Raw genomic sequence first — 21,117 nt, forward strand, 5'->3', positions numbered from 1 at the left:
GTTTCATAACAAATTATCAGCTATACTCTGCAATACTGACTTCATCTCATGATCTAGCAATGCTATCTAGAAGGAAATGGGATTAGCAAGCATAGCCTTTGAATCCACAGTGACTTCTAGGAATCCACACTGACTTCTAGAGTCATTTCCTCTGTTGACTAAGTATTCTAGAGTACTAGTAGGGACAAACAGTAGGATTATCAATCATAGGTTTAAAAACGTATCCTATTTTATTTCTAAAAGAGGACAATTTCCTATCCATAATCTCCTTATCTTCTTAAAGATTATTGATGGTAACATTGAGAGTGCTCCTACAAATTCTTTAGACCTCAGAAAATAATGGTTCATACCTGAAGTCAGATCAGATGAAGCGTGATGCAGGAATGCAGAAGTATTTTGTCCCCAAAGTGCCATCCCTTGAAGTCCTGTAAGACATATTGTGCTGCAAGGTCTTCCCTCAAGCCCACCCAACAAGCTTATGACTTAAAACCTACTCCAGAGAACACAGTCTTCACTGCTCTCCCTCTAAATTCACCTCTCTGTCAGCTTCTCTCCTCAGTGTCTATGGAGAGGTGGTCCTAATGGGATATGTTAGGACACACTTTAGGATGCATGCCTCGTAACACTAAGATTAACTTTCAGACACAGAGACAGTATAGTTCCGAGGTCTATGGGCCTAGACAATACCTGGTTGAATATGTTAACATGTCTTAAGAAAAAAAAATACTATACACAAAAGTGGGAATAAGCTGGTTAGCTTCAAATGTTGAGAGAAGGCAGAATGACAGGGATGAGAGTTAGGGTCACTCATGTTGGAACTGCCCAGGGCATAGAAAGATTTTACCACTTGGACTTAATCATCATGGTTTCTTTGGTATTATCACCCATACAGATATCTCAGTTAAGAAAACTTAAGACCAACTTGACCTTGTTTTTCTTTCATGCTCATCAAGAAAACTGATGATTTTTCTTCCCAAGTAGTAATTCTCTACCAAGAGAGGATCTCTTCCATATCTTCCAGTATGAGCAACTTCACCAAGTCAAGTTCTCAATATTGAGGACTTAACATACCATGAATGGTTCTAAGTGTTAAGTATGAATTTATTTAATCCTCACAGCAATCCTAGGAAGTACTGAGAGCTACAACTCTTCCTCTGTTCCTGCTAATGTTTTGAGAATGCATGTACCATTCTTTTAAGCAGGAAGTTCAGTCTCTTCTTTGTGGCGTCATTGATCTCAGCTTGGCTGGTCATCCTAATCCACAAGTGGGCCAATCCAACTCCTCAACAAGAAAGAACTGGAGAATCTGTTAATTCACTACTGCTGCTATTTCTGATCATGTACATTCTAACAGATATTTTTCTGTGACTGTTTTGGGCCTCAGGCTAAACTAGTTTATATTCATATTTAGTTATTTTCCTGTGAGCACAATAGAATGCCAGGAGTTCTGAGTCATAAAGGGCCCTAGTCTCAGCCACACATGGTGTCAGATCTGCCCTCCCTCTCAACATTTATATCCTTGGATTATGCTTAGGTCACTGGATTAAAGTTCTCTTTTGGAGCCATTAATGTCTTCTCCCCACAGCTTGAATTTAGCCACCCTAGTCCTTCCAAATGGGCTTCCCTAATTTTTAACTGCAAGATCAGAAAATTGAGGTCTCACTCTCTTATTTTCTAGAAGGTTCCTGGACCCATGTTGCAAATTTCTTTTTCCTTTCCCATAGTAACGTATCAAGTGATATTGTGTAGAATATGCCTTTGTCAGGCTATAGAGGATTCTATTACACTTTTTTCCAAGTATAATGGGTGAAATAAGACCTATACATAACCAGAAGGCCACATAGCATTACTTTCATGAAAAAGATAGATGATTTGCTTAGTCCTTCTTGACCAAGAATGTCTGGAGTTACTTATTCATCTTTATGTAAATTTGTATACATCACCTTCATGTACATTCATTATATTTAATTAATTAAAGTACTTGTTTCAATTTCCCCTTAAGAAGTGGATCCACTTTTTGTGCACTAGCATGACCCACGTAGGCCAAGGTGAAAGACTAAAACTAGAATCAAGTTGAACTGAGTAGAACATGCACAGTTTAATCATGCTGAACTACCCTCTAGAATGTCCTAGGCTTTCTCTTCCCTCAAGCTTCTATACATTCTTCCCACCTTGTCTCTGTCATTCTTCCAAAGGGGAGAGCCCTTTGACCTGTTTTCTTCCCACTCACCCTGAAGATCTTAGCTGGACAACACCTCCTTCCCTGGAGGTGGGGAACATGCATTTCTTTTTTGCAGTTGGATCCCTTCTGCCTGGCATGTTATCTGGCACATGGTAAGTGATAAATAAATAATGTTGAATGAATTAATAATCTGCAAGTTGGCAACCAGATCTCAGCTGTATCCACCTGAAATCACACTATCTCATCTTCCTCAAAACCAGCTCTCCCTCCACACTCCTCTGTCAAGAGATCCAATATTCTCCTTGTCATTCTGAACCATAACCTTCTAATCACTTTTGGCACATCCCCTCCCTTTCATCTCCTACTCTAGTTACTTAAAAATGTCCGATTCTTTCTTTATAATGTCACTTGGATTCTGCCTTACTCCATTCTGACTATGCCTTTACACCCTTATGATCTAATATATGAATTACTGCAATCGTCTCTTAAATGGTCACCCAGGTTTCAGACTCCATCAACATACCAAAAGATCCTAAATCTCACTGCTAGACTAATTTTCCTAAAATACCACCTTCATTACGTCACTCATTTGTCTACTAAGTCAAGAAAAAAAGAAAAAGTCTCTGTCTTTTTTAAGGACCTTCATAATTGGACACATGCTAAGTCTCCAAACTACTTTCCACCATCTGTTCTCATCTAAGAAATTTCCTCACTACCCCATTAGACAAAGCATCCAGTCTCACTTCTTTCCCATATTGGAATTTTGGGTTATATACTATATATCTACCCTATATTATAATATGTACAATGGTTACTCCATATTGCAATGTATTTAATACATGACACATCATCCAAGGTTAAGCTCAAGTGACCAATGCCTATATGAATACATCGTCACTAAACCACATGAACCAATCAGTACCTCAATACCCTTATTAAAAACATCATTTTCTACAGCAATTTCTCTGCATTTCATTATGGATTATCTTTTATGTTTTTCTGATTACTACATGTGACCTAGGCATGGCTTCTTGATGTCAGTGAGTATCTTTAATCAATAGCAAAATATTGCATGCAGTAGGTGTTCCTCAGATTCTTGGAACTGTATTAGTCAATTCAGTAAATATTTATTAAATAACCACTATATATAAGTCACTGAGGATACAGCAGAAAATAAAACATATTTGCCATTACGTTCTAATGGTAGATATTGAAAACACAAAAATAAACAAAACAAATAAAAAACATTTCATGTAGCAGTGTGTGGATTGCATATTTATAATATATTTACATTAAATCACTTTTCCTCGCAAGTACAAATAGAAGCCTCTTGGATTCTTGTGTTGTATTTGAAAAATCTTACCTCCTCTAACTGTTACCCCCAAAACCAACCTCTACTTTCACTGCTTTTTAGGCATAGATTAGTCCTTATTTTTGCAAGTGAACTTTCATAACACTTAGTATCTTCAAACCAGAATGAAACTGAAATATTATCTTTAAGAATTAATTATAATTGAATATATGCCAAAAGTACATAAAGAAGAAAAGCTCTGGCATGCTATTCTGCCAGAATAGAAATAGATTTTGGACTCACTTCACTTTCTAGTAAATTAATGTCCAAAAGCACACGAGAGCAAATGTGCACACGTTTGTAATCTCAGCAGAGAGGTCAGGGTGCGCGCAGAACCTAGAATTTCATCTTTCCCTCTCCTCCAGAAGGTTATCTTGCCTGTGGTCTCTATATAATGTTTATCAATCATGATCTCTGAAATGCTTCCTAAAGTCCATTCTTTTAAATAACTCTCTGTACATGTATGTGCAGTTTTACTGTTTTTCCTGATAGAGAACATATTTTACACCTTTCTATATAGTGGAAGGGAGGCATAATGTGTTCAGTTGATTTGCCTCCATAAGGACCTACAAAGTGAAATTCACTGAACTATTGACATTCATCAGAAGAATCATAGTTGTGTGTGTATATATACATACATATTCATTGCATCTTATTAGGTCATAACTGTGTGCCAGGCATTGTACGCAGCTCTGAGGATGCTGACATTAGACATTACAATTCCTGCTCGGGAGGAGTTCACAGTCGAGTGAGGAGGACAAAACTCACAAATGATCCACCGTGGTGCTGCGTGAGATGTACGGTACTAGAAACATAGATAGCTTCACTTTCAAGGAATTTTAGCTCTGAAAGAAACCTCAACATCACTGAGTCCAACTCAAGTGAGAGAAAGGAGGTCCCTATATCCTGTTGGTTCCTCAAAAGCAGCTGGAACCCAGGTCTCCTGAGACCAGGAAGATCTCAGTCTGTTTCTGCCTTCTCATCAAGCCATTTGCCAAAAGATTGATTTGTCTTCTAAGACCAGGTGGTTTGCACAGTCAACAAATTAGTTAAATGTATACAACAAGCTTTAAAATATATTAAAAGAGTAACACAAATTAGTTAATATCTCACAAAGCATGATGATAAATATTGTCATTCAATATGTGAGATGCATTACACTATCTGTTATTCCTGTCTAATTTCCTGATTTCTTCCACTATTGTGGGTTGTGCAAATTATTAAATTAACTTCAGGGCTTAGTTCATACTGAACCATCGCCAAATTCAGTGACAGAAGGAAAGATATAGGAGTAGCCGTATATAAAATTACTGTTGGGTAAAACAAATGATTCTTCTTCTTGGTCATAAAAAAATACACACTCTTCTGGTGAATTGTCTCATCCAAAAAATGAGATTCTTATCATATGCGTTTCATGTTCTCGATCTATTCATATATATATATTCATATATATATATATATGAATATATATATATGTATATATATTGAATATGGTTTTTTTTCCTTTTAAAAATGTCTGCATTGTCCAAACCCTTGTTTGAATGCTAGTAACTCTGATATAAATGTGTATGCATATCGTGTGTGTTTTCAAGATCCAACTTTATAAGTTCAATAGGACTTTGTGTTATGTTTTATCAGAAAGTTAAGACTAAATTGGACCATTTTTTATAACATAACTATTGTAATATTGCATTGGATTTATTAAAGCAATTTTGCTAATGCTTCTTTTCAGAAAACACTGATACTTTCAGATACCTTCTATGCTTACCTTTTAATGAAGACTATTTTAAGGTGATTCTTTCTTTCAGATTTTAGCTACTTAGTTTCCTATGCATTTTTAAGATATGTATATGCAACACTCCAAAAGAACCACACACACACAAAAAATGTATGTGTAGTAGCAATCATATCAGAAAGAACAGAAAAACATTTTAAAGCAAAGGAGGAATGTCACTTATTCAGGAAATACAAAATATTTCTTATTCAATGGTAGAGATTTTTATATTTACAAAGAAATGACACTTTAAAAGATAATTATGTGTTTCAACGAATGTTTTTAAGAAACTAAACTACAGAAATTAATTTAATATACTATTCATTTAAATCAAGTATCTTTTCTTCTTGTGAAATACCTAGATAACTGGGATAATTTGAAGGAAGTTTTAAAATTACCTGGCAAACTGCCTTGATCTTCCACCTCAATATTCTATTTTACTTCGCAGATTAAATAGTCTTACCCTCCAAATAGAATGATTTCCTCCTATCGCTCCTTCTGGGTCATTGTCAGTTCCCTGGGGAGTTGTAAGATTAAAGGTGTCTAGGATGTGCTAGAAGATCCCAGCTTTTAAATCAATCTGATTTCCTGTCTTAAGCAGGCAATTACCATAGCAAAACTTCCTGAATTCTGTTTTCCAAGCCATGGGAAAATGGAGTCCTGAATAATTTCCATGGTAATTTCTACATGTCACCTTTATATTGTTTCAGTAAACGAAAGTTTCCTTAAACACCATCAGCAACGATATGGGTAAAACCAGTTTTTTTTAGTTTTATCAATTCTAAGTTAAAATGCCTCCATTTATAAAACCCTAAAAAAACACTTGCTCCCAACCTCTGTTTTCTGTTCACTGGGACAGAACAGCTGCCGTCTGGAAGCCACAGGCACATCTGTAACTATATCAGCCATACAATTAGAAGTCCAGTCTTCAGAAAGTCATATTTGAAGAGTAACAAAAATCAGTTTATCCGACCTGCATAAAGCCATTCAAGTATACTATATTTATCATATTAAAAATGCATCGTTAATATTTAAAAGCAGGGGCAGTTGCTCAATAAGCTAATGGTATAGTCTGAAAACTCCGGTCAAGATTGTGTTGTTGAATTCGCAGTTGGCTAAAGGGGAAAGAGAAGGAGGCAGGGAATGTGAATGACCTTGCGCCAAGGTGGTAGATTCTGCCGTCGGCTGGGGCTGAGCTCCACTCGGAGGATGTTTACTGCACTGCATCGTGACGGCTGAGAATGAAAGTGTCCCTCTAAACACATGAGCTTGAAATCGCTTCACCTTAGAGCCTAAACGTCTGTCTCTATGGGCATGTGAATGTGAACACATATTTGTATTTATGGGGAGAATTCATGGGCTTTTGCCTGTGTGCAACAATGACCCCAGGCTCGTCACAGAACATGTTGTAGAAAACAGCATGAAGAAATTTAACGAGAAAAAAGAAAACGGATGGAAGAAAACTTAACCTTCGTGAGAATCATGTCAACTTATAAACTAGTAAATGATCACCTTTATGACTGGTTGGTTTATTCACCTCACATAATCTTGAAAAGAGCTAGACAAGGTTCCTGAAATCTATTAATTAGTTTCCTCTAGCAAATATTAACTCAGCAAAATCCTATTCTTTCATTAAATATGTGTAGAATGTTAAATTGAAATATCTACATCTGTATACCTAGTCCCTGAGTAGATAAATCTAACTTGCAAAATCTTTTCTTAAAAGTATAATTTAATAGCAAACTTACTTGATTGTTTTCTATAATTCTTTTGTAACAAATTGTGCACATCTAAATTTACTATATTTAACATATCTACTCATTGGTAACAAGAACATTACAAAATAATGATAAATATAATTTTCACCTAAAATCTTCTATGGGGGAGATGACCATAGAGTAAAAATTAAAAAGAGAGAGGTAAAAGAAAAATAGTCAGCAATTGCCTTTTCACTCCTTGGGACATTCTTTTTAAAGTGGTAGCTGTGACATAAAATAGGTGATATACCTGTTTAAGGTCTTTGGGATGGCACTTTCCTTAACAAACATTTTAAATACTTTATGAGAAAAAAACATTGTTCTCTCATTTCTAATAAAATATCATGGTATATAAGGCCAATCTGTGAACTAGAAATAGATCTACTTTCTTTTTTTTTTTGGAGTAGTAGAACCGCTTTGGCCATCAATGACTACTCTCAATTATTAAAAATAAGGAAACCATATCAAAATATTTATTAAATTACTATTTAGCCAAATTGTCAGAAATATTATTTTTTACTTTTGGATAAATTAGTCTACATTTAGAATCCACAATACTAAGGTAGTCTTTCAGGGACAAAAGCCTTAAAAATCTAAAATCCTTAAATGTTATTTAAAGTAAGAATCTGTTTTTCCAGGTAAACATAACAATGTTTCCTGGATTTGTTGTTTTAGTTTTTAGTGGTTTAGGAACTGCTTCTATTCCTTAACACCTACTATATTTTCTTAATCTTTTCACATTCCTCTTCTTCTGGGTATTCTCTGTAAGTAATTATTTACTTGCCTTTGTAAGCTGATCAATAACCAACTGTGAGATAATTTACAGGTCTTGTGAAATATCTATCCATGTGTATACTTTTTAATGTAATGGATTTCAGAGATATGCAGCTTGAAAGATAATCTTCAGCATATGCATTTTATATTAAACATTAGCATTGCTGGCTTTCTAACACTGAACACTTCAACCTCGACCATAACATCATTTTCTCTTGCACCAACTTTGTATTCACCTATATATGCATTGCAAATAGCAAAATGTTCCCCCATATGTGCTCTCAAAAAATCATATAGGTTTTATGAAATGTGCAGTTTAAAAAAAAAAGTAACGTCCTGCTGAATATGAAAAGTTACAAAGGGATTGATTGGTTGGTTCCAATGAGATATCTTTGTTAGTTATTATACTTGGTTAACGGGATTAAGTTCTCAAAGACTCATAATAATTGGTGACTACTAATTTTATCCACTTGGACAGACTATTTAAATATGAAAAGATAAGATTTTCACAAAAGGAGGATGGGCTGAATGAACTAAGCCTCCATGCATTCACTTACTTTGTGTGTTTGTTTAATAAATTCTCATTTAGCATTTTCTATGTGCCTGGCATCAGAAGGTACTTTTTATCATGTACAATCCCAGCAGGTAAAAGAAGCTGGAAATTCTCAACTGAGATTATTTTTTTTTTGAATTTTTGAATTTTATTTATATTTTATACAGCAGGATCTTATTAGTTATCTATTTTATACATTTTAGTGTATATATGTCAATCTCAATCTCTCAACTGAGATTCTGAAACAAAATTTTAAAGGATCTATTTACAGGTGTGGGCAAAGTTAAGAAAAATCTACAACAACTTTTTCAGGTCTCCAAGATAAAAAGCAGTGTGAACTCAGAAAGCCATTAATCTCACCATTAGGCTTGAAGGAGCAAGAGAAAAAAAAAAAGATATAACCACATGTACAGTTAGAATGTAGCCGTCAGGACGTGAGGAGGGAATGCTTTCCAGTTGGAGCTTCCTCCTCTGCCCACCACCTCTGCCTGGGCTTCCCATTGGCTGGACTCCAGGGAATCTGGGAAGAAGGGAGCCCAGGTGATGTAGTCCACAGGGGTCAGGCTTCAAGGGCACAAAGCAGGACAACGAAAAGCAGAGAATGGAGAAAGGGAGTTGGCAACTGAGAACAGTGCTTCCTGGTGCTGAAGATAGGATATGCATAATAAAAGGACCTCACAGATTAACCAGGTATTTGGGTATGTAAGTAAATATCAGCAAATAATTTCAGTATGGAGCAAGGATGCTATACTAGAATAGATTTCTTAGTAATGATGCAAAGCAGGTGGAGATTCTTTTCCACTTATTGAATCCAGGTAAGCTTTACAGAGAATCAGAGGAAACAGAATTCGAGGCACACTGATTTGAGCTCTGGTAACAAGCACAGCAGATGACTAAGCTGAAGTGTTCTATCATGATAAAGTAACCAAATTTAACAATAAAAAATAATGTGGGCCAACCTAAAAGCCTACACTCTATTCCCTTTAAAAATACGTCTTTATGCTTTCACTCGAAAATATTTAAAGCATTTTTATATGCCAGGTACTGTACTGGGTTCTCACGGTGCCTAAAATTTAGTTAAAGATATCAGTAGATTGAGGAAGTAGAGGATGCTTTGGGAGCACATAGTGATGACACTGAACCTGCTATCCAGGTAACAGAGATGTCGTCTGGTAGGAAGTGATGATAAGTTGAGACTCCAGAGATGACTAGAAATTATTCATTTAAAGATAGAGGGAAAGGTTTCCAGGGAGAAGCATCTATGAAGGTCCAGAGATGAGAGAGATCAGGGTATGCTCAGAAAACTGAAAGGAGTTCAGTTTGAGGGAACATCAGGTATCCATAATAAGTGAGCACATTTTTTGAGCACTTAATATGTGTCAGGCACTTCTCCTGATTCGTCCCACTTAATTTTAAAACAATACCACAAGAAAGTACTACTGTTGTCTGCCTTTTGCAGTGGAGGAAACAAGAACTGAGAGGTTGAGTCACACCTGTAGTAAGATTCCTAGAAATGACATGATCGGGTTTGAATGTTAGGGACTTCCCTGGTGGCGCAGTGGTTAAGAATCCGCCTGCCAATGCAGGGGACACGGGTTTGAGCCCTGGTCCAGGAAGATCCCACATGCCGCGGAGCAACAAAGCCCATGCGCCACAACTACTGAGCCAGCACTCTAGAGCCCATGAGCCACAACTACTGAGCCTGCGTGCCACAACTACTGAAGCCCGCACACCTAGACCCCGTGCTCCACAACAAGAGAAGCCACTGCAGTGAGAAGCCCATGCACCACAACGAAGAGTAGCCCCTGCTGGCTGCAACTAGAGAAAGCCCACGTGCAGCAATGAAGACGCAATGCAGCCAAAAATAATAAATAAATAAATGTAGTAAAAATCTTTTTTGAATGTTAGAAAGATTCCTCTAACAGTAAGAGAGGCAGGGTATCAGAGGGATGTAGGATGGATGCTGGGAGACAAATTAGGAGGTAACTGCATTAGAGCAGACAATATTTGATGAGGACTTAAACTAAGGCAGTGTGGCTTGTGTAATGCAGGGAAAAAAGGAGATGTGGTAGACATCACCCAGATAGAATGGAAGGATATGGTCACATGAGAAGAGCAGAATGTGGAAAACAAAAACTCTAGGGAGTGCCTGAGTCTCTGGCTTAGTTAACTGAGAGCAGAGCAATATCATTAGCCAACATAAAACAATAAGGAAGAAATACATTTGTAAAGAAAGAAAATTAGGTTCCTTTAGAACATGACAAGGGGCACTTGTGGGACATGAAGTTTGAAATGTCGAGGAACAGCAGGACAAATGTAGGAATAAACAGTAGGAAAGCTAGACTGAAGCTACAGAGAGGGGAGTTACCGGCATAAGTGAGGCTCTCGTTCAATGAGAGGGGATGAAATCACCAAAGGAGAGTGTATCACATCGCAGGTCTAGAGAACTGAGGCTAGAAGCCTGGAGAACAGTAGCACTGAAGTAGAACAAAGAAGCAAGACAGAAAAGTGACATCAGAGACAGAAGGAATTATTCATACTGATGTTTAACTAAACAAGAACAGAATTTCAAATAAGGATGGAGACACATCATCAAATATCCTAGGTGGGTTCAGAAGGGTCTTTGAGGTTTGGGGATTTGGAAGTCATGGATAAACTTTCATGTCCAATACAGGCCAGATTTCTCCAATGTGAGGGAACGTCCTTGCTGATTACAAGGATGTGCAGCAAGGATGTGAAATAAATTTGTGAAAACAAATTCCAAATTCATGGGCAAGCTTCATGAGTCTCCTGAATCTGGTTCTACACCTCAGAGAATCAGGAGACACCAAGGCTGAAAGAAATTTATAAAAACATAAGCAAGCATGGGTGAGCAAGGCAAGGTGGGGAAGTGGGGAAGTGGCTATGAGCTTTGCAGCCACTGAGCACATTCAGCTGAAGATAAAGGATCAACCTTCAAATATTCTATGCCATACAAGGATGTGTGTGCCCAGATAAAAGAACTGTGCAGATTTGGGGGAAAAGAGTTCAGAGATGCAGGTCCCTAAATGAAGCTGCCAGCTCACTTTCTTAAGTTCTACTTCTTCAGTCAAAATTCTGCAAAATACCTAGCTTTAAAAGTTTCCCTCACTCAAACATGAGCAATCACTGTAAAAGAACCAGCATGGAATCATGCAAAACTAATTCACTTAAAAAAATGAAATTATTATTATAAATACAAGTCACAGGGAGGTTGCATACCAGCCAATAAAATAAGCCAGGGAGCAAAGGACAATTGAAACAACACCCTTGTTTCGATTTCAAAAAAGTAACAGCACAGTATCGTGGCAAACACATGGTCTTTCAGCCAGACCATGTGGGGTTCAATCTTGAGTTGCAGGTTATTGGCTGGGTGACCTGGCAGATGGCTTATTATTTCTGCGTTTCGGTGTCTTCAATGGCAAAATGAAGATGACAATAATAATATCTACCTCATAGGTTCTTGAAAAGAAGAAAATGATTTGATAGAAGCAAAGTGCTTGGGGGAGTATTTCATAAATACTAAGTATGATGTTAAGTGTAAGTACTTTCTATTATTCTTAACCACTTTGAAATGAAGGCTCAAAGTAAAAATAAAGATGAAAAAAAAGAGATTATATGACAACAGAGAGAGATTGAAAGTGACCTTAACAGAATTTGGGAAAGAAAAAATGAAAAAAAAAAAAAAAAAAAAAGAGCAAATAAATCATTGCAGGAATTCTAAGCTAGCAAGGCAAATACATAAATATTAAAAATAGGTAGACCCTTTTGTCATTAGAAATTATCTTGAAATGTCAAATCATTAAATGTTTCAAATTTTTTTAATGTAAAATGCATTTAAGGTTTTTTTCGTGTTATGTATATGCAGTTATGGAAAAATCACATGCTTCAGATCTTTTTACGTTTCTTCAAAGCATTACTTTAAATGCACACTTTGAGGCTTTTCTTTTCTATGTTAATAAGCTCTTTACCTGAACTTCCATCAGTAAAATGAAGGAAGAGCCAAGATATAATCATTAAGTGAAGACACTAAATCATCATATTTTTAGGTCAAAGCTTTCTCTTTTTCATCAATGGCGGCTTATTAATATATTTAATTCTAACTTTACCTTTTGAATATAAATTTAAGAAATAAATGAAATTCGGAGTTCTCGTCTTAACACCAATATTTGTAATTAGTAAAAGAAATTTCTAAGCTAAATAAACATCTTCTGTCTGTAACATCATCAGTTCTGGCCATGACTCCCTTGAATAAAATTTATTTATTATTTTTAAAACATCTCATAATGAGATATCATGTATTTTATTGATATTATCTTATTTTGAGTTTTGTTTGAAAGGATTATTTGTTAATTAGTAATGTGGGATAGTTATTCCGAAGCTCGTTTTCTGAATAAGAAACGAAATAAGAAAAATGTTTTATGTAGTATTTATCTTAATTTTTTACATCTATCTTTTTTCACATGTGTATTTTAATTTTTTGAACGTTGGTTTTTCTGTACTTTTCTATAACATTACATAGTTAGTCTTAGATTCATGTCTGAGTTTAACCAAGAATTTTTAAAGACTCTTGAGCTGGTTTCAATTCATTATATGTGATGCTCTAGCTTTTAAGATTTCTTACTTAAAATGTGAATAATGGAAAACCATATATAACAAAAATATCTTAATTTTGGAGACAGATCATGACTATTATTGTCCAATAATATGACAAACTCTGCTTCTTAATGTGAGTGTGTTAGTGTGTGTGTAGTTGAAATTTTAAAAGAACTGGGATGTTGATATGATTTTTGTTAAAAATGTTTTTGAGAAACTTGGAAGATTTTTTTAGCACCCAAAAGACAATCCCTGCTTTCCTATAAATCTTACTAAGTATCACATAAATTAAGTTAAACATGCTACTTTTTTTTCAATATAATTAAGTAAAAATAAGGACACAAAACACATAAAACTCTTGAACTTCAAAGGAATAAGTTAGCAGCATTGAGTGTAAATAATGTTTATGGAGTAAACATAATTGGGCTGCAAGTGAAAAGAGGTTATATATTTAAACCGACTCAACCATCGGTGAAGATGTTCCAGAGGAGGTGAGTTTGTTGGACCTGTGTGAATAAAAGACAGAGAAGACTTTCTTGGATTCCTTTTTTCTTTCTAGCTGGTATCTGAATCAATGTGAGTGGGTGAGATCACCCAGGCAGAGTGTGAATTGAAGGCAAATTGAGAAGTGTGAATTGCAAAGCAAAAGGGGTCAATGAAATAATCCAGGGGAGAGACATATTTTAAAAATGGATACCAGAGACACTAAAGGAACTAAGAAGGAATAAATAGCAAAATGGGGGCAAATCAGGAGAAAGCAGTACCTTGGAGGAGAAATACTGGGGCAAAAGGCATTTTGGGCAAAGGGAAAATAGGTATTTGAAAAGGAGAAAGTATTCAATCCATCAATGCTATAGAAAGTTCAGGGACAGAAATTCTCCCACAGCTGGATAATTTGGAGGACACTGGTGATCTTTACCAGAGGAAAGAGCAATTGGTGGTATTAGATGCCATATTTCAGGGTGATCAGCACTGGTGATTATTGGTGAGTAAAGAGGGGAAATAGAGACAGTTATTGCAGACTATTCTCTCTAGAAATTTGGCTGTGAATGGAAGGGGATAACGGGATATGGGAATGGGTCATGTCAACTACAAATTGGCATTTTTCCATTGGCACTTGCCATCTACCTCTACAAGGATTAAATCATGTACAGCTGCAGCTGCTGACTTTCAACACCCCCTAAAAGGAGTTCAGGGTGGAGAGCTGAAATGAGGCACTCTGTGCTCTGGGAAAAACTGGCAGAACAGGTCTTCAGATAGTTAGATATTTTCAGGAGCCAATTTTACGAGCCTTGTATCTCCTCATATCTAGAAAAGCACTAAAATCCTTCATGGTGACGTCTGCTCCTCGTGACTAGCAGTAACCTGCACGAGACTAGCAGAAACCTTCTGCAAAAAATATGTGCTCGATTGCATGTATTCCCCCTTCACCAAAATCACATATATACTGACCTTCCCCCCTGCCTCTTTGGAGCAGTTTTGCAGAGTTATCTGGGATGCTGTCTCCTGGCCTGCAGTCTTCATTTTGCCCCAAATAAAACTTAACTCGCAACTCTCACGTTGTGCATTTTTTCTTAAGTCGAGAGTCACATAACCTTGGAGTAAACATAGGGTCATAATAATTGTAATAAAACATTATTTTGGGCCATCCGCAAAATCTTTTCAACATTTTAGGAAGTCCCTGAAAATGTATCATTTGCAATCAAAACCCTAGCCCTTGAGCCACACCATGTCCCTCATGCCTTCAGCATGTGTATGTCAGCACAGTTCTCTCAACTTGATGGCTCTGTTTTCTCTCCAACTTTGGCTGCTTTTGCTATCGTTGCTGTGTGACATCACCAATTCCTTTTCTTTTCAATGTAAAATATAACTTAAGTCACTGGGTCCTCTTCCTCCTTTTTTCTGATGTGTGCCGTCTTTTCCATATCTTTAATTTCTGCTTTAACAGCATCTCTCTGAAGTGGGGAAAACGCCACTCTAATCTTACAACTACACATAATGAGCTTTACAGTATGGAGAAAGCATTGTAATTTCCTTGAATGGAAATTATTAATTTTAAACCACAAAACCTAACCAAATCCCATCACACGAAAAAACTAAAAATATGTATCCTGTATTGTTCTGTCTCTACCACATGGACAGAGTAGCTGGGATTTTTTCCCCTGATACTAGTGTTATGTCATTTTTAACATCTTCTCTTCTTGGCACTTGAGCAGAAGCTATTGGAGTAAATAATAGAGCCACAAAATAGTCTGAGCAGCACATACTGAATCAGTATTGATGGAGCAGAGAAACTTGGAAGAGCAAACTAGAAGTAATCCCATGGACTTCAGAGCACAGAATGAGAAGCAGATTGGAAATGGCTGGCTATAGATGGATTGAGAACAATTATGCATTTCCTGGATTTTGTCTTAAAAAGTGTACCTTTCTATTGCTTTGGGAGGAGAATTAGGAAAAAGGGTTTTTCTCAATAAACTCCTGTGTCACCTAACACACTGTAGTGGGTAGGCACTCAATACATGTTTGGAGACTAATTTACCCTAAAAAACTCAAATATTATATTGTCTGAATGAGCAAATTAATGTACAATAATTAAATATCCAGCCAATAAATTTACACCAAGTAAACCAAAGCTTACAAATCTCAGACACTTCAGAAAAATTTTAGAATCACTATTTGATAGGCTAAGACAAAATTAGTTCAGTCTCATTAAAATACTGAAATCAAACCTTGTTATTTTTTTAATCAACATGAAACTAAATGTTTACTTTTCAAGATTTGTTGTCACTGCTCACTAGAGAAAATTAACTGTTTCATTATTTATCATTAGTGGCCCATTTATGTAATGTGCCACTTTGTTTTGTTTTTCATCTGTGAAAAATTAACAATGAATTTGAATTCTTTGAGGCTCCAGACCCTTATATTTATATGCAAAGTTGTCCACAGAATCTATTTTATGCTATTTTTTTTAAACTGGTACACACTGTTCACACCTATATTTCAAGTTTGGAAATACATATTTGCAAGCAGCAATACAAAAGCATTCACGAAGAATGCATAATCTCTGAAAATTATGAAAACATCCCCGCTACCAATACATTTCTAAATACAAAGCTGACTAACATATTGTTACTTCCGTGTAGCAGGAGAAGTTCATTTTCAAAACAGATAAAGTTCAGTCTTTAGATGTGAATGGTATGAATGACAGTCTTTTTTTTTTTTTTTTTTTTTTTTTTTAATTTCTTAGTTGTTTGGGATCCTTAAGCATGCAAGTCTCAAAGAGGAGGGTCCACAAAGGAACCAGGGTTGTCTTATGACACCCAGTTAAGCCAGAGCTGGGAATGCCTCTGGGTCATCCACATCAGGAGGAGAAGCACTTGACTTGTCAGTCCTGATGCCATGGTTTGGACGTCCACCACGCCCATGGCCACCTCGTCCTCCCCTGCCACCACGTCCTGGGCGGCCAGGGTCTCTGAAATTGATCTCCAGCTGAGACGTTATATCATTTGCTGGCTTCCGGAAATGGTGATGAATAACCGAGCCTTCAGCATGAGCCTCTTCACTTTTTGACTTATGAAGAGCAAATCCCTTCTTCCACTGCCCATCAGCACCTTCATTGGGTTTTCAGATATTAAATTCTACTTTTGCCTGGTCCTTATTTTGAAAAGCCTTCCACACATCCAAAGTCATTTCTTTTGGGTCTTCTTCCTTTACCTCTTCAACTTCATTCTCCTTATTTTCAGCGTCTGCCACTGGATGTTCTTCACCTTCAGGTGTTTCCTCAGTCACATTTGATTGCCCCAAGTCAGTTAATTCATCTTTGGCAGTTCCCCAGCTGTGAGATCCGCTACCTCCACGCTTGTCCTCATGCTTCAGGCCAGATCTGTCACTTCCACTCTGCCTATCAAATTCACGTTTGCCACGAGAATCAAAGCCACCTCCCCGGCCCATTCCCCGTCCACGACCTCCTCGACCTCTTCCAAGACCACCAAGGCCTCGGATAGGCCAGTCAATAATCAGTCTATCAACTGAAAATTCTCCTCCTTCACCCTTTTCTTCAGGTGGCTTTTCAAATCGTCCTTCACGAGGGGGTCACCTTTCTGGTCTCCTATCAATTATCTTCTCTTTACCCTGAAGTTGTTGATCAGATCTTCTTCCAACGCGTCTTATTCCTTCTTTCTTAAGCGCCACGGGCGGCTGCATCTCCTCCTTCTTGTCAACCACGCCGACACTGGGGGGCAGCGGGTTCTTGCGGTCTTTCTGGGACTCTTTACGCAGCTGTTTGCCCGCCGCGTTGGAGCTTGTCTGGGCTGCGGCCTGAGCTGCGCTCTTGGTCCCAGGGCCCCCAACGCCGCCCCCGCCGGCTTCTTTTTTCTTGTTCTCTGCTGCCTTCAACACCTCGAAGGGGTCCGATTCGTCGTCAAATAACTGGTCGGATCGGTTGGTGACCACGCAGCCGAAGCCTTCCTGTAAGTGCCCAGGCACGATGGCGGCTCGGGGGCGCGTTCCTCCACGGATTGCAGCGGGCCGCGCCAAGCCGAGAGCGCCTGCTTCAGTCCTTCCCGCAAGATGGCCGGGCTCTTCTTTTGGAATAAAATCTTAAATGAACATTACTTCCGCTTTCTTCCTAAAACCTTTTTATATTCTTATAAGATTGTTATCCAGATGATTTATTCTTTGCTGATTAAAGATGAAGAAGACCATAAGTTTATTGTTAGATGTATATGTGCAATGTGAAAGTGAGTGAATCAAATGTAAATCCCATGTCGTGTGCAAATGTACAATAGATTTATGTAATCTAATAAATGTATAAAGGAAATTTGACAGTATGCACTAAAAATTATTTTGCGGCACATATAACATAAAATTTGCATTATAAACCAAGGTGCTGTCTGCAACTCACATATGCAGGAGAACATGTCTGCGTCCTCAAAGCCGCTCTAATCCTACAAGTACACATAAAGAGCTTTATAGTATGGAGAAGGCATTGCAATTTCCTTGAATGGAAATTTTTTTTTTTTAAATTTTATTTATTTATTTATTTTTGACTGTGTTGAGTCTTCGTTTCTGTGCGAGGACTTTCTCTAGTTGCGGCGAGCGGGGGCCACTCTTCGTCGCGGTGCGCGGGCCTCTCACTGTCGCGGCCTCTCCCGTTGTGGAGCACAGGCTCCAGACGCGCAGGCTCAGTAATTGTGGCTCACGGGCCCAGTTGCTCCGTGGCATGTGGGATCTTCCCAGACCAGGGCTCGAACCCGTGTCCCCTGCATTGGCAGGCAGATTCTCAACCACTGCGCCACCAGGAGAGCCCCTGAAATTATTAATTTTAAGCCACAAAACCAAACCGAATCCCAGCACACAGCCTAAAAATCTAGAATCCCTAGTGTTCACCAAGTTTAGTATCTTGAGCCTTGAATTAAATTTGTAGAACTCAAATCCTACATGGATGCATACATCCTCTGGACTAGACAATGTGCTTGCCATTCTAGCATCATATCGCTTGAGGTCCAATGTTCTCAAATTTTTACTTCCAATTTTCATACTTTCCTCTGCCCTTGTATTAATTTTGGTCATGTTTACCTTAGAAGTAGACAGGGGTGATAATTTATTTATTTTAGATGATACCTAGCTTATTTAGAGCAAGTAATTTCATACTCTATGAAAATTAAAATATCGTGATTATGAAACTTTTTGTCAAAATCAAGATCTATTGTTAGGAGACACTGACATGATGCTTTATAACTTTTTAGTCATCCAGCCAAAGGGTAGCTTGGTTTCATAGATAACTATGTTAATGACCATTTCAAATTTTCCTATTATTAGTGCAGCTTTATATTTAGAAGAGTTGGTGAATAAAATAATTATCCATCTTGACTGTAGAGCTTGTCTTTCTAACTGTCCTACATAAAATCTTTAGGCAGAAGAAACAATCAAAGCTTTGTAGAACAAATGAATTAATTGTAAATTTAATTGGGCCATGTTTCTACTTTTAAAAATCAAGTTACATTTTAGTGAGTCTGTGAAAACTCTTACTAAAGAAAGCCACAATCAGGCTGAATATACTAATGAAATTGGCTCCCTACATTTTAGGGAATTATTTTCTTTATCTTATCAAGGATGCTTAATATATATTATAAAGCAAAATTAAGAAAAAATACTAAAAAAAATAATGGTAAACTATTTCATATGATTTTCTAGAGATGAGAAACATCGCTGATTTGCTAATGATACAAATGTTTTTTGCATTAGCTTTTAGATTGGAAGGCTCTATTTCCACAGATTTCACATTAAGAAACTTTTGCATTCCCTACAAATACTGACTCCATAACAAAAGCATAAGAAAGTATGCTTTGTACCCAAATTGGGTGATATTTCACTCATCAGTTTTTTTGCTGATTTTTTAAATCTTGCTTTAATATTTGCATCACAGCACCAGAGAAATTAAGTGAGACACTGCAGAAGAATTCTGCGACACTATAAAAAAAAGCTTCTACAAGTTGTCTTTTTTTTTTAAAGAATGGAGTCAGTGTGTCGTTTCTGTGCCCTTTAGTTAAGTGAATATATCATAGTTGTTTTTTAGTGAGCTTTATAATGTTGAGAGTTAGAAAGCTTACTTAGGTATAAAGATCAAGGTTATAGCACACAAAGAACCAGAGTGGTTATGAAGGAAAGAAGAAAGAGAAAGAAGGGGGAAGGGAGGGAAGAAGAATTTATTTTTTACCAAAAAAAGAGAAATCTTTTTTCTTACACGGCTACATATATGGTTTTAATTGTCCTCCCTCAAATGTATTCTCTCATGTGAGTTCTGTAGATGTCCTCAGAGCAGCACTTTCCTGACAATTTCTTTCACCATCACTTGACTTTAAAATGTGATGTGTGGAATACTTTAACACTCCCACAGACCCAAATGTAGAAAATAAATAACTCACTATACTCACATAGTAAGAGTGAAACAATTCATAAATATTTATTGAGAGAGCGAGTAGAGCTTTGAAATGAGAGTGTGGCTCTGAAATTGAGGTCGATCTGAGTTGTGTTCTGGTGTCAGGATTTAATTGCTGAATGACTGTATCCAAGTTTATCATTCCCACCGGTACTGTGTGGCAGCGTCTCTGTCTTCTTGATTTAATTCTTGCTTTAGCTACAGTATAAAGCCTGGCTCTCAGTCACTATCTGTTGAATGTATTAATGTATAAGCACACCCCAAAGTTATCATCCAAGTAAGAAAAACAATTGGTACCTTAACAGGTACAGCCAAAACTTTATGGTCAATGTTTCGGAATGGAAGAATCAGATTTCTGAGGAGGAAGTGGCATTTCACAGTCGATAGGACTGGACCAGGAGCATCCTGAATGATAGGTAAGGAGTTTGGCTGCTTTCTTAGGCAATTTAGAGTCCTTCTTAGGATGCTGTCTTCATTTCTATTTTACCTGTTACTTTCTCAGTTTTGCAAACCCAGGGAGCACGAGTCCCGGACAAGGGGAGTGGGGCAGGGGAGGAGAGGGGTTCAATATGAAGATGTACTTCCAGTCACCTTGACCGGAATTGCTTGATCTTGCAGGAGGTTCCTCCAAGACCTAAGTAAACTACAGATCAGGTCAGTTTTGTCTAAAGGAAGACATGGGGAAAACTTAATTCTATTGCTTCCATGAGTCAAAGCTGTGTCCAAGGCTCATTAATTCTCTTGAACTTCTAAGTTTGGCTTGCAGCCCTGAGCCAGACAAACAATAGCCTTCGCTCTCACATTAACAAGGCAGCCCCAGAGCAGTGAGCAGAGGTGTACTTCCTTTGCTTTGGAAATTGTACATGAGGTGTTGAGATGGCGTGGCCGCGAGGTCGAGGCAGTCAGAATGATTGCACGGAGTGCCCAGATAGACACCCCGGCCCTCACTCATCTGAACATTTTATAAGGCAGAAATCAAATTTGGGGGATTATGCTGCTGAGATTGAGGGGTAGCTTGCTATTGCAACGTAGCTTAATTTATCCTGACTAATATAGAAATTGCACAAGGAGTGGACTGTTCCAATAACAATAAAATTAAAATATGTGGCATTAGCTTAGCAATCGGGCTAGGGTAGCATGGAAACAGATACTGGAATTTGGAAAGAAGGCAA

At 37.4% G+C, this 21,117-nt stretch overlaps 1 pseudogene across 1 annotated transcript; it reads right to left on the reverse strand.

Annotated features, from left to right (window-relative positions):
- Window positions 1-10,122: 10,122 nt before the first annotated feature.
- LOC309615807 (SERPINE1 mRNA-binding protein 1 pseudogene) lies at window positions 10,123-18,576 on the reverse strand (annotated as a pseudogene). Its single transcript has 2 exons — window positions 18,348-18,576; window positions 10,123-17,603 (listed from the first exon to the last, which is right to left on the reverse strand). The product of its transcript is annotated as an SERPINE1 mRNA-binding protein 1 pseudogene (transcript).
- Window positions 18,577-21,117: the final 2,541 nt, after the last annotated feature.

This window comes from Balaenoptera borealis (assembly GCF_965194805.1).
Source record: "Balaenoptera borealis genome assembly, chromosome: 18".
In the NCBI taxonomy this organism is placed as follows: Eukaryota; Metazoa; Chordata; class Mammalia; order Artiodactyla; family Balaenopteridae; genus Balaenoptera; species Balaenoptera borealis.